The sequence below is a fragment of the Panthera tigris genome, chromosome D1 (genome assembly GCF_018350195.1).
Source record: "Panthera tigris isolate Pti1 chromosome D1, P.tigris_Pti1_mat1.1, whole genome shotgun sequence".
NCBI classification, from domain to species: Eukaryota; Metazoa; Chordata; class Mammalia; order Carnivora; family Felidae; genus Panthera; species Panthera tigris.
Window position 1 is genome coordinate 34,354,970 of NC_056669.1, and position 20,847 is coordinate 34,375,816.

Below are 20,847 nucleotides of genomic sequence, written 5' to 3' on the forward strand. Positions count from 1 at the left end.
GAGGGAAGCCATAGATCAAGGACACTATATTACTGACAGACTCAGAGGTATGTCCCATTGATAATCCCTGTGTTAAGAAGGTGCTGGAAAAAATTTATCTGATTCACAATGTTTCAGAATAGCAAAATGGGAAGGAGATTTGTGCTTATACAGAAAGACTGTATAGATTAATTTGAAAGATTTTTTAACACATGCTTATACTGATAAAATATTTATTTATTTATTTATTTATTTATTTATTTATTTATTTTTACTTAAATTTAATTTGTTTTGAGATAGACACAGATAGAGTGAAGTGGGGGCAGAGAGAAGGAGAGAGAGAATCCCAAACAGGTTCCACACTATCATCACAGAGCCCAACACAGGGCTTTAACTCACAAACTGTGAAATCATGACCTGAGCAGAAATTAAGAGTAGCCAAATAAACTGACTGAGCCACCCAGGTGCCCCTTGACGAAATATTTAAAATGGTCTCTCTAATGTGTTATTAATACTACTTCCATGGAGAAAAGGGAACCCTCATGCATTGTTGGCAGGAACATAAATTGATGCTTTCACTGTGAAAACCACTATGGAGACTGCCCCCAAAATTAGAAATAGAAATACAATATAATCTAGTAATTCAACTTCTAGATATTTGGCTAAATAAAATGAAAACATTAACTTAAAAGATATATGCACCCCCACATTAACAGCAGTATTATTTATAATAGCCAAGATATGAAACTAACCTAAAGATAGATTAATAAACATGTGTCATATATTCCCAATGGAATATTTCTCAGCTATATCAAGGATAAAATATTGCCATTCAGGACAAATTGGATGAACCTAGAGAGTATTATGCTAAGTGAAATAAATCAGACAGAGAAAGATCATATGCTTTCTCTTATATGTCGAATCTAACAAATAAAACAAATAAGCAAACAAACAACAAACAGAAACAGACTCATGAACACAGAGAACAAACTGGTATTTGCCAGAGAGGAGGGGTGGAGGTGATAAGTTAAATAGGTGAAGGGAATTAAGAGGCACAAACTTCCAGTTACAAAATAAATAAGTCATATAATGAAATATAGGGAATATAGTCAATAAAATTGTAATACCATTATACGGTGATATATGGCACTACACTTACTGTGAAATGATGGTGAACATTTTGTAAAGTATATGATTGTTGAATCACTATGTTGTACACCTGCAACTAATATAATATTGCACATTAAATACACTTCAAATGTTTTAATTTAAAAGAACTTAAAAATCAGTTATATGCATGTATTGTTTAATCAACACATATCAAAGCATAATATAAAGATATGGGATAGGTCATTTGGAGGCCTTTGTTTTTTTGTTTCAGTTTATTTATTTACTGAGGGGGTGGGGACAAAAGAGAATGCTAATCAGACTTCACCTTGTGGAGCCTTACTCAGGGCTCAAACTCAACTCATAAAGCATGATGAGATCATGAGCTGAACTGAAATCAAGTCAGATGCCCAACAGACTGAGCCACCCATCTGGAGGGCTATTACAGAAGGGGTGGGATTAGTGTGAGTGTTAAGGTAAAGGATTGATGAGTAAATAAAGACATTGAGAGAGACACAGACAAACCTTAACAACTTTATGTACTGCTCATCTACAACATTCAAGCATTTATTTATCGTCCATCCTTTTCTTTTTCATTTCTTGTCAGATAAAGAGCTTGATATTTCAGAAGAAAGACATAGTAACTACCCAATTTAGACAATCGTATATTATTATTGATAAAAAAAGGTGGTGGGGACCTGGGTGGCTCAGTCTGTTGATCATCCGACTTCAGCTCAGGTAATGATCTCAGGGCTCCTGAGTTCTAGCCCCGCGGCGGGTTCTGTGCTGACAGCTCAGAGCCTGGAACCTACTTCAGATTCTGTGTCTCCCTTTCTACCTGCCCCACCCCCTGCTTGCACTCTGTCTCTCTTTGTCTCTCAAAAATAAATAAACGTTTAAAAAATGGTGGCCTCCATGAGAATCAGTTTGCTCATTTTATATTTACTTCTTGTACAATTGTTTTGCTCTAAGAAACATGTTTATGAAAAATAATCCTTCCATAGGAATTGTTTTATAATACATTAGTTTTCTGATATATCTACAATTATATCCTAGATATATTTCAGAAAGTGCACTCTCTTAGATACAAGAGTAGATGTCAGTATCGAAAGGAATTGTGACCAATGTAAGTTATATTAATCTCTTTGTTAGTATGAGGATATCTCTGCACATGCAATAAAACCCTTATTCTTAGTAGGAAAAAGGTAAAAATGGTTTAGGAAATGCCTTCCTTGCCACACACACAGTGCAAGATCCTTTCTAATTTACAAATACGTATGTTTAGAAAAAAAAAATTGTTCTATAAGCAGTTTGGTGTTAAATGCCAAGGGAGAATCAATAGCAAGTCTTTCAAGTGCACTATTTTTCAAGTAACTTTTATATTAATAGTTTTCCTCACAATTAAAAAAATGGGGAAAAGAAAATATTTCAGGTCTGTATCATTAAACTTACTACTTAAAGAGTGATAAAATATAGCATAAATAAAATGTAAGAGGGGTTTATTAGTTATTCTTAAAAACAACAAAAAAAAATGAGAGAGACAAATGGGTTTAACAAAGAACACTCAGTAAGTCTCTAGCAGAGATGGAAATAAAACTAAAGCACCAGGCAGCTCTCTGGTGCTCAACATCCTGGTGCTTTGGCACTTCGACAGGATGATTAACTTTGACAGGTTAAATTAACACAAACATAAAACAGAGGAAATCTATCCTTGCTTGTCTCTCTGCCAGGAAATACAAGCCTGTAATTGCTGTGATCCAGCTCTTCAACATAAAACTGGCCAAATGCTTACATCAAGAGATTGATTTTGCAGAGTAAGACTCTACTCTGATTTTAGGGTCATTGGAGATTAGTGTCCTTTTCAAAACACAGTTTTCTTTTAAATTTTATCCAGGTTAAATGTAGGTGCAAGTAAATGCCATGGCTTGTCTAAACATATGAATTAGACAAGTATGAGGCCAATGTTGTAAAAGGAATTAGCTTACTACACTAAAAGACTTTGTTTTTTATCCATGCACTTCCCCATCAACAGGACAAATGGGTAGATCTAACCATATCTTTGTTCAAAAATATACTTGATATGCATTGATCCAATTATTCCCTGTTGATTATTCATACTACAAGACAAGGTATTTTGTTTTCCACATTAAAGATGCTATAACTTCTCTCATCTTTAAATAAAACACAAGAAATAAACTCCTTTCAAGAGGCACTGTTTTCAAGGCAAATAGTGCAGGGATAATGATATTCTTTCAGAATTTTTTCAATTGCCTACTTTAATAATTTTCAATTATCTTGAAAATAGCCTCATTAAACTGATCCTTGAAAATTGTTAAAATATTTTGGCAGGTCTTGATTTGCTTATCCCTGGCTTTTCTGGAGTTTTCAAATCCTTGGCTGTACATTTTAGCCCCAGATACTGGCTTCTCAACACCTTTTTAAATTCAAATAGCTGCTCTTTATTCTGAGTTATTATATGCATAATAACTCTCTGTTGAGGAAATCGAAGGTCAGAAAGATTAAAGAACTTGCCTTAAGACCAAATAGCTAGAAAATATCAGAGTGAAGATTTAAATCTGGGATTTGCCAGACACCTAGCTAAATGAGAATATTGCAGCTGTATGCACACCCATGTTCTTAGTTCAACTTGCACACTTCTAGGACTGGGCCCTTTGCATCAGGCTCCAACCTTTAGATTAGAGTGATTTTGACTGGGCAACTATATTTACCTCTCTGAGGAAGGCATGTTTTTCGATATAAAAAATACTAAATTTAGAGTAAAAACAACCGCAAATAAATCCTTGTTCTGGGTAGGAACACAGTGGTAGCATGTTGCCTTTTAGTTGTATAGAAGTACACTTCTTAAAAAGTTTCTGCAAAAAGCAAATATAAATCTTAGAAAATAAGACTTGAGGCTTCTATGAAATATAATAACACTGGAGTGGTGTGTGTGTGTGTGTGTGTGTGTGTGTGTGTTTGTGAGAGAGGGGTGGGGGGTGAGAGTGTTAAAAAATGAATATCTGAAGTCACAGCTGAATCCACACACTTAAATGTATTAGTACATTAGAATGCTAAACAAATGAGATCCAATGAAATGGATGCTACTTCTTTTATTAATGTTTTCCATTGATTTTATGGGCAGTTGATAGTGGTTTTAGGTCTTTTCATCAAAAAGAAGATGGAGCCTATTTAAATGTTTTAATTGTTGGAGTGAAAAAGATTTGTTTTTATCAGATCAATATTGCTTTGACTAAATATCAATTAAAATGACAGGGCTTCTATACTGAATGAAGGAAGGGGTTTAATTAAATTCCATTCTCTAGTTTCATGAGAGAAGGATCAGTGTTTGTTATATTTTTAAAATGCTCATGGATTGTAACTTAGAAACCAAAAATATAAGTGTTTAGACAGAATGAATTTTACATTAAAGCACAAAATGCAAAATAGAGGATGACGTTTTCTATTTCCTATTCTGCATGTTTCTAAGAATATTTTCATCATTTATTTCTGCTTTATCTTTAAAAACTAAAAAAAATCAAGTAGTTATTTGTTGTATTATTAAAGCTAGTTGGAAATTTGGTTTATCTGTGAATAAACTTACCAGTGGGAATTCTATTGTCAGTAGCCAATGGTCTTATTTCAGGCATTTCAATCCTGTTTATTGGCCTCTTGTTATCAGTGTCACATCCTCTCCATTCTCATAATACTGCCACATGAGATATTCTAGAAGCCAAATCTATTCAAATAACCCCCACTCCCCTTTTAAGCCTTCTATTATTTTCCTTTATTTATAGGATGCAGCTCTGTTGCTCCTTAATCTGCCTTTGTCCCTTGTCCTACATGTTCCACGCTGGAACCAACTTCAGTTCCATGAAAATACTGTGTGGCTCTTGGTTTTGTTCAGATTTGCGGTTGCCTATATTCCTCTGCTTCTCTGCTGGAATGCCTAGTCTCAACACATTTGTCTGGCAAAGTATTATTCATATCAAGAGAAGGCTCAAACATTATCTCTTTTCTGAACTCATTTCCATACTTCACCTACTTCCACATTCCTCTGTCCAAAGTTAGCAATTAATCCTCTGTTCTCCTTGTGTATTGCATATTTCTATCACAAAATACATTATGCTATATTGTCATGATCTGTTTATGCATTTGTTTCCATCCCTGAAATTCAAATTCAGGAATATACAGTATTCAGCAGTAGCCTTGTATTCATTTTCTATCACTTATGTCAAACTTCGAGCTTAGTATATAGTAGACACTCAATAGCTGCTTACTGAATAAATGAGATTTTACTATTATTTTGAAGCCTACTGTATTCAATAAAGTAGTAAATTGTCTTACAGAGGGAAAAAGCAGAAAGTACCATTGTGCAAGTGGGGTGAAAGTGAAGTAAGATAGCAAAATTCCACCTAAATTGCTAAAAATTACAAAAATTACAATACTAAGTAAAGTAGCTGTGAGCTGGGGAGGGGCAGAGGGAGAGGGAGAGAGAGTCTTAAGGAGGCTCCACACTAAGGGAAGAACACAATGTGGGGCTCGAACCCATGACCCTGGGATCATGACCTGAACCAAAATCAAGAGTTGCACACTCTACCAACTGAGCCACTCAGGTACCATAAGCAGGTGTTTTTAACATTAGGAAGGGAGAGCCCTTTAAGCAAGATACCAAATATTCCAAACTTTTTTCTGCAAACTTTAAGACCTCTGATCATTTGGCTTGGAGATTGAATCATTCCAATTTTCTGACATGTTGTCTTTCATAGTTTTAGTGTCCCTTTGCACTAAGCCAAGTAGAGTGCCAAATAATAGGGCCACAGTCCTAAATGAATTTTCAATACTATTATTCTGTTGCCAGTAGCAAAAGCAATGATAGCAATGAAAAATCTATGCTCCTCCTTGCTAAATACCCATTAAAATAAATAATTCAGTAAAAAATCATATTTGGACTCTGTTCTACAAATACACCATCTTTTTCCTGTTTTTATAGAGTTGCATGAAAGAAAAACATTTTTCTCCAATATTATTCTAACTCCAAATTACTAAGTAGTTTTCTCTATACACCCTGCTCTACCAAGTACTCTTCAAATTAATATTTCTATTTGTTTTTAATCTCTTTGAAAATGCAAAGTCAGTGTATCATTTTAATTCAGTGAGATTACTCTGAGTTTTAAGTGTTTAATTCACTTAAGGTCATTAAATGCATTCATTCAGGGGATTTTGTTTCTTTTGTCTATTTTAGTATTAACATTAATAAAGTTTCCTTAGTCCTTACCAAAATTAAGGCTTTATAGGAGCATAAAATTAACTGATGATAAATTTTTCGACTAATAATATTATCTACACTTCATATTAAAATTTGACATTTGCAAAGAATATATATTAACATTCATTTTCCAGGAAAATGAACAAGAATGGAAATTTGCTGAAACAGAAATCCAGAGACCCAAAATAGAGTCACTTAGGCCAAATTCTCAAACTGGGACTTAATACCTAATCTAATTGCAGTTTCATTTCCCCCAGGCATGTAGTCTTAAGAGATCAGTCAGGATTTTTTTGATCATTGCCAATGAGTTAGCCACATGGCTCCAGCCCCCCAAAGGAAGATGAGGTAATCTGCATGATAAGACATTTTGCTTCTTCCTCCTGCCCCCACCCCCCAAGCCTTGCCTGGAAAAATCCTATTCTTTTGTTAATGACATTTTTGCCCCACCCTCCTATAAAACCTTCCATTTTGTATAAATCCTCAGAGAATCCCTTTGTGTGCTGGATGAGGTGCTGCCCAATTTGTAAATCATTTAATAAAACCAATTGGATCTTTAAAATTCATTTGGTTGGATTTTTGTCATTTAACACATTTATTATAGAAATTTGCTATGGATAATATGTTACATTCTATCGACATAAAAATAATTTATTAGCTTATGAAGCAGTTTAAGAAATTTGAAAAAAAATAATAGAGAAGGTTTCTAAAGCTGTATCTTTAGGGATAAATTCCTTTAGAACTTCCAAACTCTTAAGCACTTTATAAGGTAGGATTCCCCAAACTGTATGGTATCATTAAATAAAATCCATCATCTTTAAGCTGTATCACTGAAGTAAGCTAAGCATTGTTTTCCTTTGTCTCTGCTTTTGTTTTTGGAATTTCCTCGGCTCCAGTACCCAGTGAATACTCATCATTGCCCTAAAAATATAGCACCTCACAAAATCATGCATTCACTGGTGGCCAAACTTGTCTAACTCTATGTTTCTCATAGTAGTTCTGTTTATAGATGACATACTATAGATGGTTTTATCTTAAAGTTACACTTAATGAATTTGAATTAAATGAGAATATATTTAAATGTAAAACAAGATATTTAAAAAGTTGAACAACATCCAAACAAATTTTGCATATAAATGATTCAGCCCGTAAATTCTATCTTATACTTTGGAAGATAAGAAGGGATATTTAAATAACGTCTTCTTATGTGAAATTTGGAATAATCATTGTTCTTTATTGTCCATTCTTGGAGAAATAGATATCGTATAAGCAACAGTTATGCTATTTGAAAATTGGAGATTGTAGTTAGAGTATTTTTATTTAAATATATGACTGATTTTTGTCTTACAATCCCTGCATTCTCAAGGAGAAGGTTCAATATGAATTTACCAGCAAAAGACAATCAGAGGCATAAAAAGAATATTAAATAAGGGATAAATATACATTGATTCAGTGATTTAGTTTATTCTGTTTACCTCAAAGGTGTAGGGAATTATTGCTTTAGATAAAAACTAAAGTTCATAAGTGACATAAAATAATTTTTTCTTTTCTCCTTTTTCCCTTAAAGCAAAATATTTAAATCATCCTCATACTTGTACAATTTTCTTAGATGTCTGAGTGTATAATGTATACATGTCCTTATCATAATTAATTTCCTACAAAAATGAATTAGATAAACTAATATCTACAGAATATACCAAGGTATAGCACAGGCAACATATTTAGATAAAATATTAGGTATATTAGTGTAAGATTGATAAAGTTCATTTTTGATTATAAATGAGATTTGCACAGTAAAGTTTAATTTCCATACATAATTACTGATCATTAGACATCATGTAGCTTTTCAAAAAGATACACCTCTGTTCCTCATGATAAAGGTAAGAAACTGAGAAGTAAGGTAACATCAGCATTTATGCTCATTAGTGATGCCATTACATGGAGAAATCTTACATGGGAAATCAAAAAGAAGATGCATAAAGCCACCTGATATATCTGCCTGTACCCAAAATTATTTCCCAGTTTTCAGAAATCTAAATTATTTACATACATTTCCACAGGGCTTTTTAAGATTATAGGACCTTTTACTGATTTAATATTAGTTAGGGATCACATGGTCTTGTGTATTTTAATTTTTTTAAGTTTTTATTTATTTATTTTGAGAGAGAGAGGGGCAGAGGGGGAGAGAGAGAACCCCAAGCAGATCCTGCCCTGTCAGCACAGAGTCCGATGTGGGGCTCAGTCCAACAAATTGAGGGATCATGACCTGAGCCGAAATCAAGAGCCTGAGGCTTCACTGACTGAGCCACCCAGGAGCCCCATAGTTTTGTGTATTTTATATAATCAAACTCAGAGTATCCAATAGAATCCATTCTGGGGTGGGGAGAAAAAAAAGTGATATAATACATAAATCCATCCATCCTTCTTTCCTTTCATAATACATCTCACTTTCAGAAGTGTTGATTCAGAAGCATTGGTAAAATAGTTCTGTGCTAGTTGTTGCAGGAGCAAGAAAACAAGTATAAGCCACTACTGTTATCCTCAACTACCTCAAATCTGTATGAACAAATGCATAAATAATTTAAGCAATAGAAATCAATTCAACATTTTTTAATTAAAAGAGGGGCTCTAAAAAACAAGCTAGAATAAAACATGGTTGTCTCTTAACAGAATTTCAAATAATTGGTATAAATTTCACTTGATATTAATTTATGGTACTGTCATTCACATACATGTGCAAGATTAAAAAAAAATAGACTGAAAAACTAAAAAAAGAAAAGAAGAAAAAAACAAAGAGGAGAGTTATAAGGAATAAGTTCGTTTCTTCCCCCGAAGATAGGGAGCTTCATTATGCTAAAACATTGGAAGAAGCTTTATGGATGATGCTAAACTTAAGCTGTGTTCTGATGAAGTAAAATTTGGAGAAGAAATGATGGGAAGAAATATTCATAGAAGATGATAACCCTATTTGTTATTATTATTATTATTATTATTATCAAAGTAGTAAATCAAGTTTTTAAGTTTATTCCAAGTTTTACCTTATAGGTTTTATGTAGATTTTTTTTATTTATTAACTGCAAAATACTTCTCAGCAGATTCTGTTTTATCTATTTTAAAGAGGGGGGCGTGGTCAGCCCTGGAGATAAAGCACCCTTCTTAAAACTGTAGAAGTAACATCTGCCAGAGGCAAAAGTCATGTCTAGGAGCTCTGTTTCCATTGACCATGCTTTCAAATATCACAATTTACTTCCTGCATAAGAGAAAATGTTGACAATTGGAAATGTCTTGATGAATCTTTGGGACCATGTGATCATCAGTATGTGTTAAGTGTATAGTTCACATTGGAAAATAAGTCTTAGTTTTAGAAAACAAATCAGGAGATTTTGGACTAAAAGGAGTACCAAAGAGGATATACCAGGAGAAGCTTTGTGTAGATGGAATGCCCATGGAATCAATGGGGGGAGGGAGGGACGGTGTTTCTCATCAAGTGTGCATTCTTATAACTTGTCATAGGGAGGTTCTATAGTATAAGGATTTATAGGTTTGGAGTCCTACCTTAGACAGATTACATTGAGCAATTTCTGCTACAAATAATGTGCCACGATAAAATTATAGACTTCAGAGAGGCCATTCCAGATGTAGCTAGTACAGAGTCATGTCAAATTCAAATATACAAGCCACCTTACCTATGAAGGGGAGTAGAATATATCACCCAAAAATATGTCTCTCTGACATAAAGATTGTCTTGAGCTGATTATTTGTAACAGATGGCAGACAAAGGAAAATCTCTGAAAGTAGATGTCACCCTTCTGACGGAGACATTTACATTTATAAGAGAAATCTCCATTTATAAGGAGGTCTCCATGTCTATACCAGGAAGAGGGGGATGACTAAATCTCTAGATACTCTTTGAAAGGCAACTAAGAAATCTGCAAAATCATACCCTTGTTTATTGTGTTTTGCCTGATAACCTTCCATAACTATCTTTCTTCTCCCTAAACCAATATTATCTTTTGTTGTTAGCTGGAGATGATATTTAAGGTAATAACTTGGGCCATTTTGGGGGAGTTACTCAGTTTTCCTGGATATCTCCAGGATACATGGAGGCATGCATATTATTAAACTTCTGTTAGTTTTTCTTCTGTTAACATGTCTTTTTATTACAAGGGCATCCCAGCCAAGAACCTAAAAAGGTAAAGAGAGAGTTATTTTCCTCTCCCATGTCCACCTTCAAAGAAGGTAGTTATGTAGATGTTTGTTATGAAAATTACATTGAGAACTGACACACTTGTATGTATCAGAGCCTGATTTCTCAATTCCAAGGCAAAGTCATTTAAAATATCAATTTCCCAATTTATATAAAATGGCTTACTGGAATGTTTTAAAGAAGTTTTGACAACAGAATTTACCTTTATCTTAAAAATGTTAATGGTTTATTATTATATTTACTACTATGGTATTTTGGAGGTTACTGACAGTTTTGGGTAATATCTAGGTAAATGAGACACATTAAATATAAAAATGCTAATATGTAAATATCAGGTATAACTTCATTTATAAACATTTTTTTAAAGAGTTTCTTAATGCAATTTCTACCCCCAATTTGTGGTTTGAATTCACAACCTCAAGATCAAGAGTCACATGTTCTACGGACTGAGCCTGCCAGGTGCCCCCAATTATAAATATTCAAAAATCAATGTTTCAACACTTTAGACACAATGAACAGAGGTTATTGAAATGATATTTCTATTTGTTGCCATTATAAAGATATTGTCTATTGAATGCTCCAGATTATAATTTAAAATCTCTATTGCTTATTGTGAATCAACTTTAAGACTCAATTAGACTTTATTATTACTTATCATTTTACCCAATATTCATGAAACATGTGAAATATATATAGGTTTCTATAAATTCATTTCTTTGCATTATTAGTTTACTTGAAAATATTACAGAACTTTTATTATGCACTTTTTTACTAGCTACATGTGTTTATTGATTGAATATAATGGATTTTAGGATAAATAGAAGTTTTGACAGTTAAAAAAAAAGAGGTGCTATTTTTATGAACTCTTTAAGTTTGGCCTTTAAATACAAATTCAGGTTGAGTAATTCTGATTGTCTGCATAATTCAATTAAGAGTACCACCTACTTTTCAAGAGTTTGGAATTTCTAGTCAGTGATTTTATACTTTTGCATACCATTTGTAGTTTCCCAAGTTCGATCACAGGTCTCATTGATATTCATAAAATATCATAAAATTGACTTTATTCTTATTTTTCAGACAATGAACTTGGCTAAGATTGCTCAGGGACATATAGTTAGTATTTGTGAATATGTAAATAGAAACTTCATGATCATCCAGTATTAGCATACTCCTTTCTACATACCAACTCCCTAAAGATAAGAAAACTATACCTGTGGAGTATTTTTTTTTTTAAGTTTGTTTATTTTTTTTTTTGAGAGAGAAGGCAGGGAGGGGCAAAGTGGTGAAAGAGAGAATCCCAAGCAAAGTCCATCCTGGTAGTGCGGAGCTCTATGCAGGCTCCCACAAACTGCAAGATCATGACCTGAGCCGAAATCAAAGAGTTGTTCATTTAACTGACTAAGCCATCCAGGTCCCATTAGAGTAATATTTTTAATGTTTAGTTTTAGCTGTGTATCTATTGTTTTAAATAATCACTTGGGTCCAGTTTTGAGACAAAGCATAGTTATATTCAGAAACACTTAAAGGAGGAGATAAAACAATTTACATTTACATTTTGTTATGAAATTAGAGACAAAAATATCCAAGAGGCATTTTACATAAAAAAATATAATGTTGATTTTATCCTTTTATATTTATATTTACATTTTTTATCCTTTATATATATCCCTTTTATGACGTTGATTTTATCCTTTATGTATATATTTGTAATACTTAGGAATAATAATATAAAAATATTATATATTCTCCATAAACACAAAGCTCTAAGCTTTAACAAAAAGTCACCCAGGAGAGGTGCCTGGGTGGCTCAGTCAGTTAGGTGTCCACTTCTGTTCAGGTCATGATCTCATGGTTTGTGACATCGAGCCCCACATTGGACTCCAGTCTCGACACTGAGCCTGCTTCAGATCCTATGTCCCCTTCCCTGTGCTCCCTGGCTTGTGTTCTCTCTTTCTCAAAAATAAACATTAAAAAAATTCATTGGACATATGTGAAGAGTACTAAAAAATTTAATTGAAGTTTAAAAAAACAAGGTATAAGTTAAAAATACCTGGAACATAAATAAATGTGGATCCCTTGAAAATTAATATATGTATATTTCAGGCAATTCACACAAATACACATGCACACACATATATAGGCAAATTGAATTCTTGTGAAAAGTAAATTAATAAAGTGTCAAGAAAGTCTAGATTCTATATTTTCAGTAAAGGAACTCCAGATGCTACAAAAAAACCCACATTTTTTATAATACAAATTTATCATTTGTATTATGAAAAATGTCAACAATAAAGTCAATAGGAAAATAATATATCTAGAAAATATTTTCATTTTATGTACCAAAGGATTAATATTTATATTGTACAAAAGAGACTTATACATTGGAAAGAAAACAGAAAGAAAGTTAATGAAAAACGATCAAAGGTTGTGAGTAAACAGTTTACAGAGCAAAATACCCAAAGTGAAAAAAATATATGAAAGGATGTTCAAATTCACTAGTAGTCTAGAAAATGGAAATTATAATAAGGAGATATATTATTTTATACCACATTGGTCTGGAAGAAATAAATAAAAACTATAACATGCATCATTTTCTGAAATTGAGAGTATGGGGTTCTCTCATTCAATGTTATTAGATATGTGAAATGTTACAGTAATTCAAAAGCAATTTTGGAAACCTCTTTTAAATTTTAGAATGTACATAATGCACACAAACACACAGAGACACATATATGCACTTCAACCGAGACTCAACAGTTCTAATCCTTGGAATCTGAACCATGGAAATAAAAGCACAAGAGTTCAGACTGAAAATATGTGCAATTGAAGAATGATCATCAGTGTTTCTATATGTGACTTATCTGTGCCATATACCAGTAAGGAGTGAATTAGAGCCACACCAGCTCGCCATAGCAGATAAGTATCACTGAATAATCAAAACACAAAAAAGGTGTAAGTTTTCATTGTTTAAGAAAAAAAAAAAAGATGTTCCAAAACCTAGCATATATGTTAACATTAGTACTTATGTATAAATGTACCAACATATATGTGTATAGGATTTTAGAAGCACACACACAGAGGAAATATATTAGACTGTTAACATGGAAAAGAAGGGGCATGCACACAAAAATGCATGGATATGTAATTATATTTATTGTATTCATGAAAATGTATGTATGGATGTATAATTTGTATTAGCATAGCAAATTCAATAACACAAACATAGTAACTTAATGTATACTTATGGTCTATACACATGCAAGAGTATATGCATGGACTATATGTAATATATATTTTCACTCATACTATTTATTATGTTAAATTATTTAAAAAGCAATGGTTATATCATAAATTAAAAATTATAATTCTATGCTTTTCCTTAACCTTTTCTATTGTTATTACCATATTATTATTTACTAGTCATCAGTATTTAATTCCTGATATTAGTTTTTTGGAAAAAAAAAATAGTATCTGTTTGGATACGGCTTATTTGAAAATGTGAAATCTAGCTGAGAGCATGCTCTTGGTGTCTAGGAAAAACATTTCATATTTGAGTGTGCCTTCGCTTTTCCAAATCATAACTTTATCTGGTGACTATACAGACAGTAAAATTTAAATTTACATCCCAATTATCTTGTCTTTTTTTTGTAATTCAAACTAGTAAAAACAAATAAACAACAAAGCCTGGATACAAATTTTGATATCCTATTTGACAATGCATTACCCTTGCAATAAATAAGGTTATTATGTGTACTTAAACTCTCTCAAGCTGAATTATTTTCTGGATGTTTAGAGATGGGATTTTTTAAATTAATTTACAAATTCCTTGTGTAATTAAGTAGATTATATATACAATACTCACACATAAACAAAAACAAATAAGTGATCTGCAATATAATGCAATAAGCACTAGCAAAGTGATAAGGATAAAATGGGTTATTTGATTCACATCAACATAATAAATAAATACAAGAAGTTTAAAAATGCATTCCCATGATTTTGGTTTGAACATGTAGTGAGAATTTCAGATTTAGATATTCAGGAGGTGAAAGACATTATGGTATAGCAAAAAGAACATGAGATTTAATCTTGGTAAGTTTCTATTCCACCTACGTGGGGGCTTCAGTGAGTCAAACTCTCAAATTTCCCATGTGTAAAACAGGAATGATACTTCTTTCAAATGCTTGATTAAAAAATGAGGTCATGTGTCTGATGATTACTTCGTAAACATTATAGCACTACAGGGAACTATGATTATGATTTTCAAATCCTTTTGTTCTTATTTTTCCAAAACAGTTATGTTCCCCATTATTTCACAACATTTCTTAAAACTCTGCTCCTTAGGTTACTGATGTATACAATCCTTATGAAGGTATGTATAATTAAGATGATAATTAGAAGACAGTCTTCATGTAACTTCCCTTACAATCAGATGAGTAAATGTATTCAATTACTCACCTGATATATAAATGTAACCAAGACAGAATCTGAAAATTATAACCACTTTAATATGAATGTATAAAGGAATTACAACTTTAGCTCATTAAAAAATTAATGAAAATCCATAATGTCTTTTAAATTGCTGCATCAATCCCTGTAAACTGCTCCCATCTTGAAAATATAGCTCTTTTTAACATGTGTATTTAGGAATTGGTAATTTGGCAAACTAGTAAAAAAAAAAAAGCATTATTTTTGAAGGCACTTTGTGGGCATGTTTTTATTCTCCACTCGTCTACAGTTAGGTTGTAAAACTTAGAGCAAAGCTCTTAATCTATGCTAGGTCACTTCATATGTAAAATGGAATTATACCTGGTTTTTCTGTCTTCCTTAACAAATGTGACTTACTCCTCTGAGTAAATATTTTTGAAAGTGCTCTGAAAACAATAGAATTATTATTTCAAAAGCTAGTAGAAAATAGAAATAAATTTGTCAAATTCTCTCACATTTTGCTCCTACATGAGTACCAGTCTCTGAGAGTAATTCAGACCAGGATTTGAATCTGGCTCTACCATTTAGTATCTGAGTGACTTTGGGGAAATAGTTTGATGTTTTAAAGTAAGCTTCTTCAGGGGTGCCTGGGTGGCTCAGTCGGTTAAGTGACCAACTTCAACTCAGGTCACTATCTCACAGTTCGTGGGATTGAGCCCTGTGTTGGGCTCTGTGCTGACAGCTCAGAGCCTGGAGCCTGCTTCAAATCCTCTCTCTCTCTCTCTCTCTCTCTCTCTGCCTCTGTCTCTCTCTCACTGTCAAAAATAAACATTAAAAATTGTTAAAGTGAACCTCCTCACAACCTTAAGGGAGATAATACTCTCTTTCAAATGATACTTGTTTGGTTGTTGCTATGGACAGTAAATTAGATATGAGTAAAGCATCAGATTGCCTAGTAGGCAATAAGTATTCATCAATTTTTTAATTCAGTATCCTGCTTATCACTATCATAATGTCATTGTCCTTTTCACCTAACATACTTAAAATATCTACTTTCTAAAAGTTTTTTTTAATCGTGCATAAAACATGCACTATATTTTCTTTTTTTAAGTTTATTTATTTTTTTTGAGAAAGACAGAGAGAGAGAGTAAGCGGAGGAGGGGCAGAGAGAGTATCCCAGGCAGACTCCACACTATCAGCACATAGCTGGATATGGGGCTCCAACCCATGAACCCTGAGATCATAACATGTGCCAAAACCAAGAGACAGTTGCTCAACCGACTGAGGTACTCAGGGTCCCCTAAGTACTATTTTTTTTCTGCACAAGCATCAGATTTTTAGTGGCTTTATGTATTTCCTAAACATTTTGAAGGAAAATCCATGTGTAGCTTATGTGTTATAAAGTCATACAAACACATAGAAGGTAACTCTAAAATGAGTTTTTATATAGTTTTTGAAATCAGTTATATTCATTTATGTTTTATATTTATATTACTTATGTAAACCTTATATTGTAATTACAGTTGTTCTATGCCTAGTTTAACAGAAACCCCTGAAATAAATACTTGCTTATAGGAAAAGTGGGTATAAAAACATTTTTTAAATATTATATAATACCTCTTCATTGGCTATGCATACATTATATTTTTTAAAAAGTATCATCTTATGTTGGGGCACCTGGGTGGCTCAGTTGGTTAAGCACCCGACTTCTGCTAAGGTCATGATCTCACTGTTTGTGAGTTCGAGCCCCACATCGGGCTCTGTGCTGACAGCTCAGAGCCTGGAGCCTGCTTCAGATTCTGTGTCTCCCCATCTCTCAGCCTTTCTCCTGCTCATGCTCTGTGTCTCTCTGTCTCTTAATAATAAATAAATGTTAAAAAAAATTTAATGTCATATTATGTAGCATTTTATTATAATGACACCTTCTATTATCCCCTGAACCTTATGAAATAATTGCAATTAAAATCACTCAAAGACTTTACAGTCTAGTAGCTATCTGTGGTCAAATGAAACATAACCATATGTGTGTGTGTGTATATGTGTGTAAATAAAATTTACTCTCTGAAACAGTGCTGAACTCAAGTATAATAGCTCTTCACTCTTAATAGCTTCATAGATGGCTTTTGGTAGGTCTATCAAACGTAGCTGTAGGGACCTTTAAATTTCTAAAGAACACTCATTTCTCTAAGAAGTTGTACTGCAAGACCAGAGAAAGCTTTTATTTATAAAAATCTAAATGTTTGACGTTTGTACACATTATAGTCTAAATATATAGATATGTGTAACAAACACCCATAAGCTAGAAATAATTTGTCTCTCAATGTACAGATTGGTTAAAAACTTAGTAAATCTAGGTCTTCATTACATTTTTTGTTTGTGTGTTTGTTTAGAATAAATTAAGGAAATGCTGAGTATATTTACTAATTGTAAATGTTTTTCAAAGAATTGGTAAAAGAAAAAAAAATACTGCCTGTTATTCATGTGTACAGGTATTTTTAGCCTACTGATAATTATTTTTCACTCCAAAAATCCTACATAGATTTTCAGTTAAAATTTCTAAGTGTCAACCATGAGATTTTTTAAACTTTAGGAACAACTGTTGTTTAAATATACCAGTGATTTTCTTAACCACCCCAGAAAAGTTACAGAGCCACCACCAGAAATCACACACAAATAAAAATGAGAGTGACCACATTCTTATTTTACACAAATGTATATCTCTTGAATGCATATTTATTATGTAGACTTTGGATTGGTACCTAGCACTGGATCTTTTATGGACTAACAAAAGGAAATACATTTTTGCTAAGGCTTGCTAATTGATTTTCTTAATATTTATTTGCAGTTTTTAAATTCATATGGCAAAAAGCTAGTTACTTTAAATTCACATAAACTTTTCTTCTCATATACATGCCTCTATTGTACTTATGTAATTTATTTGTTGAACACAGTCAAATATTACTAGTCTTTTAAAATCTTTAAACAGAATTTATCTTGAGTAAAAACTTTCTTTAATTTGTGCATTATGAACATGAATTCCAAATACCCACAGTAATTGTCATTTAAAAAATTAATTTAATTTTATTTAGTTCACTTAAAATACAATCATATGTGCTGAAGTACTCTTCATCAATGTTTTTATTTTATGGCTGTATTTAAAAAAAATAATTCCCCTCAAGTCATTTGACTTACTTCTAGAATTAATATTTACTGCAATATTCACTTAAAAAATGTTCAATGTTCAATTCTACCCAAGTGATGCATGAATGACTCTCCCTATGAACTTCGATAAAAATAATATATATTATAGAAACAATTTCTTAACCAATATTGCCCTTACTCCCTTCATATATATATTTGTTGGTTCAGTATCTAAATTTTTTTCACATAATTTTACACAAGAAAAACCTCATTAAGAAAACATCAGCTTATTCAAAATTGGACATTTTCAAAAATAGAATTCAGGGCCAAATTGAATGATTTATTTCTAACAAAAATATTAGGCCTGTGCATCCTTTTTATATAATTATTTTCTAGGCTCATCTTACCAGATTTTACTATCTTTTAATACTAGGGTAAGATGAAAAATGTTTATCAGGTCAATAATATTCATTGAGCAAATTTATAGTTAAACTAAAGCATACACTGTTGTAGAAATCTACTCCTTTAATCTGTTCCTTATACATATTAAAATAAGTGATACTCTGAGATGATATTTTCAGTGTTGTTTTCAGGAAACTAAGATTCATAAAATAGGAATAATAAAGTTGTCTATTTGAGGCATCAACTTAACAATTTGACTCTAGTAATAAAGAATCTGGAACAATATAGTTTTTATTATTACTTCTACTACTGCCTTAGAAATAACAGAAAATTGGGGTGCCTAGGTGGCTTAGTCGTTTAAGCATCCAGCTCTTGGGTTTGGCTGAGGTCATGATCTCACAGTTTCATGGGTTCAAGCCCTACACTGGGCTCTGTGCTGATAGCACAAAACCTGTTTGGAATTCTCTGTTTCCCTCTCTCTCTCTGCCCTTCCTCCACTCATGGGCACTCTCTCTCATAATAAATAAATAAACTTAAAAAAAGAAATAGAAGAAAATAAAATTACTAGAATCTATCAAAGGAATAGCTTCAGTTGATGCAAAGATAAATTTTATCATTGAAAAACTACTTTCTCACTATTTTTCCAAATTCATTAAAACAAAAGGAAGAAATTATATTTCTCATAATAAATAATTCTCAGTTGGGTTCCCATTATATATTTGGGCAAGACTTTATACTTAAGTTCACAGAATTCACCCCATTACATCAAAATGATATGTCACTGAATATTCATGCATTAATGTGTGTGTGTGTAAGTGTGTATGGAAGAATATGTTTCTATGTTTTTACTTCTCTTGAATATTTTATCCATTCTTTTCAAACTCACCTCTATAGTATAAATTCCTCCATTAAGTCATCTTCAACTAACCCAGCGCATCAAAATCCTCTCCTCCTATGATTTCATATAGCATTATTCAAATATTAACATTAGTCACTGTTCTTGAAACTAGAAATATGTCACCAGCAAGTGAAGAAAAGTTGGGAAAAATCATAGATATTATTTTGAACTTATGATATAACAAGTTACTCTATAAAAATAATTTCACAGTATATGAGATCAGTGTCTATACATATATATGAATGTATATAGTCTATAAATATTATTGCACACATATACATATGTATAATATGTTGTGTTAATAAATTTTCATATAGGTGATATTGTAGCATCTACGGATGAATTAAATTTATTTATTTTTTATTTTTTTTTCAACGTTTATTTATTTTTGAGACAGAGAGAGACAGAGCATGAACAGGGGAGGGGCAGAGACAGAGGGAGACACAGAATCTGAAACAGGCTGCAGGCTCTGAGCGGTCAGCACAGAGCCCGACGACGCGGGGCTTGAACTCACGGTCGGTGAGATCATGACCTGAGCCGAAGTCCCAAAGTCGGACGCTTAACCGACCAAGCCACCCAGGCGCCCCAGGATGAATTAAATTTAATGACTTAGCAAAGTTGCTGGATGCAAACTAAATACATAAAATCAATTATATTTATAAACACCAGGTAAATGAATGTGAAAAATTGAAATGAAACTACCAATTATATTTATAAAATATAAGGAAATCAGGAATATATCCATTAGAGAATATGCAATCAAAATAAATGGAAAGAATGGTCACATTCAGGAACAGGAAAATTCAATAATCTGGAAGTGACAATCTCAAATTGACCCCTTGATTTAATAAAATTAAATGAAAAAAATCTTAACAGGAGGAATTTGACAAGGTAATATTGAAAGCACATGGAAGTGCAAAGAGCCAAAAACATTTTTTTAAAGAGTCATTTAGTCTACATGGTATTGACACAGGGATGGAGAAATACACTAAAGGAATATATAAGGGAACTCATAAACAGAACTCCAGTAAAATGTGAAGTCAAACAACAAAATTTAAAAGATAATTTTTATTTTATCAGGATAGAAAGGTATTAAGCAGCAAGATGCAAAATGTGTAAATCATAAATGAAAATATTGATTGACACTACTATGTTATAATTCAGAGAAATTATTTACAGTACACAGCTCTTTAAATGATATACTCTTGATTATATAAAAAGGTATCATTTCATTAGAAAATGTGCTAAAAAGATTAACTAGTACTTCACTGAAGAAAAATGTGAATAGTCAAAATCCTATGAAATAAAAACTAAATTTATTAGTAATCAGAGATTTAAAGCTTAAACCACAATTCTCACTCTCTCTATTAGAAAAATAAGCTAAAATATTTAATATCAAGTCCTTGTGAAATGATAGGTCTA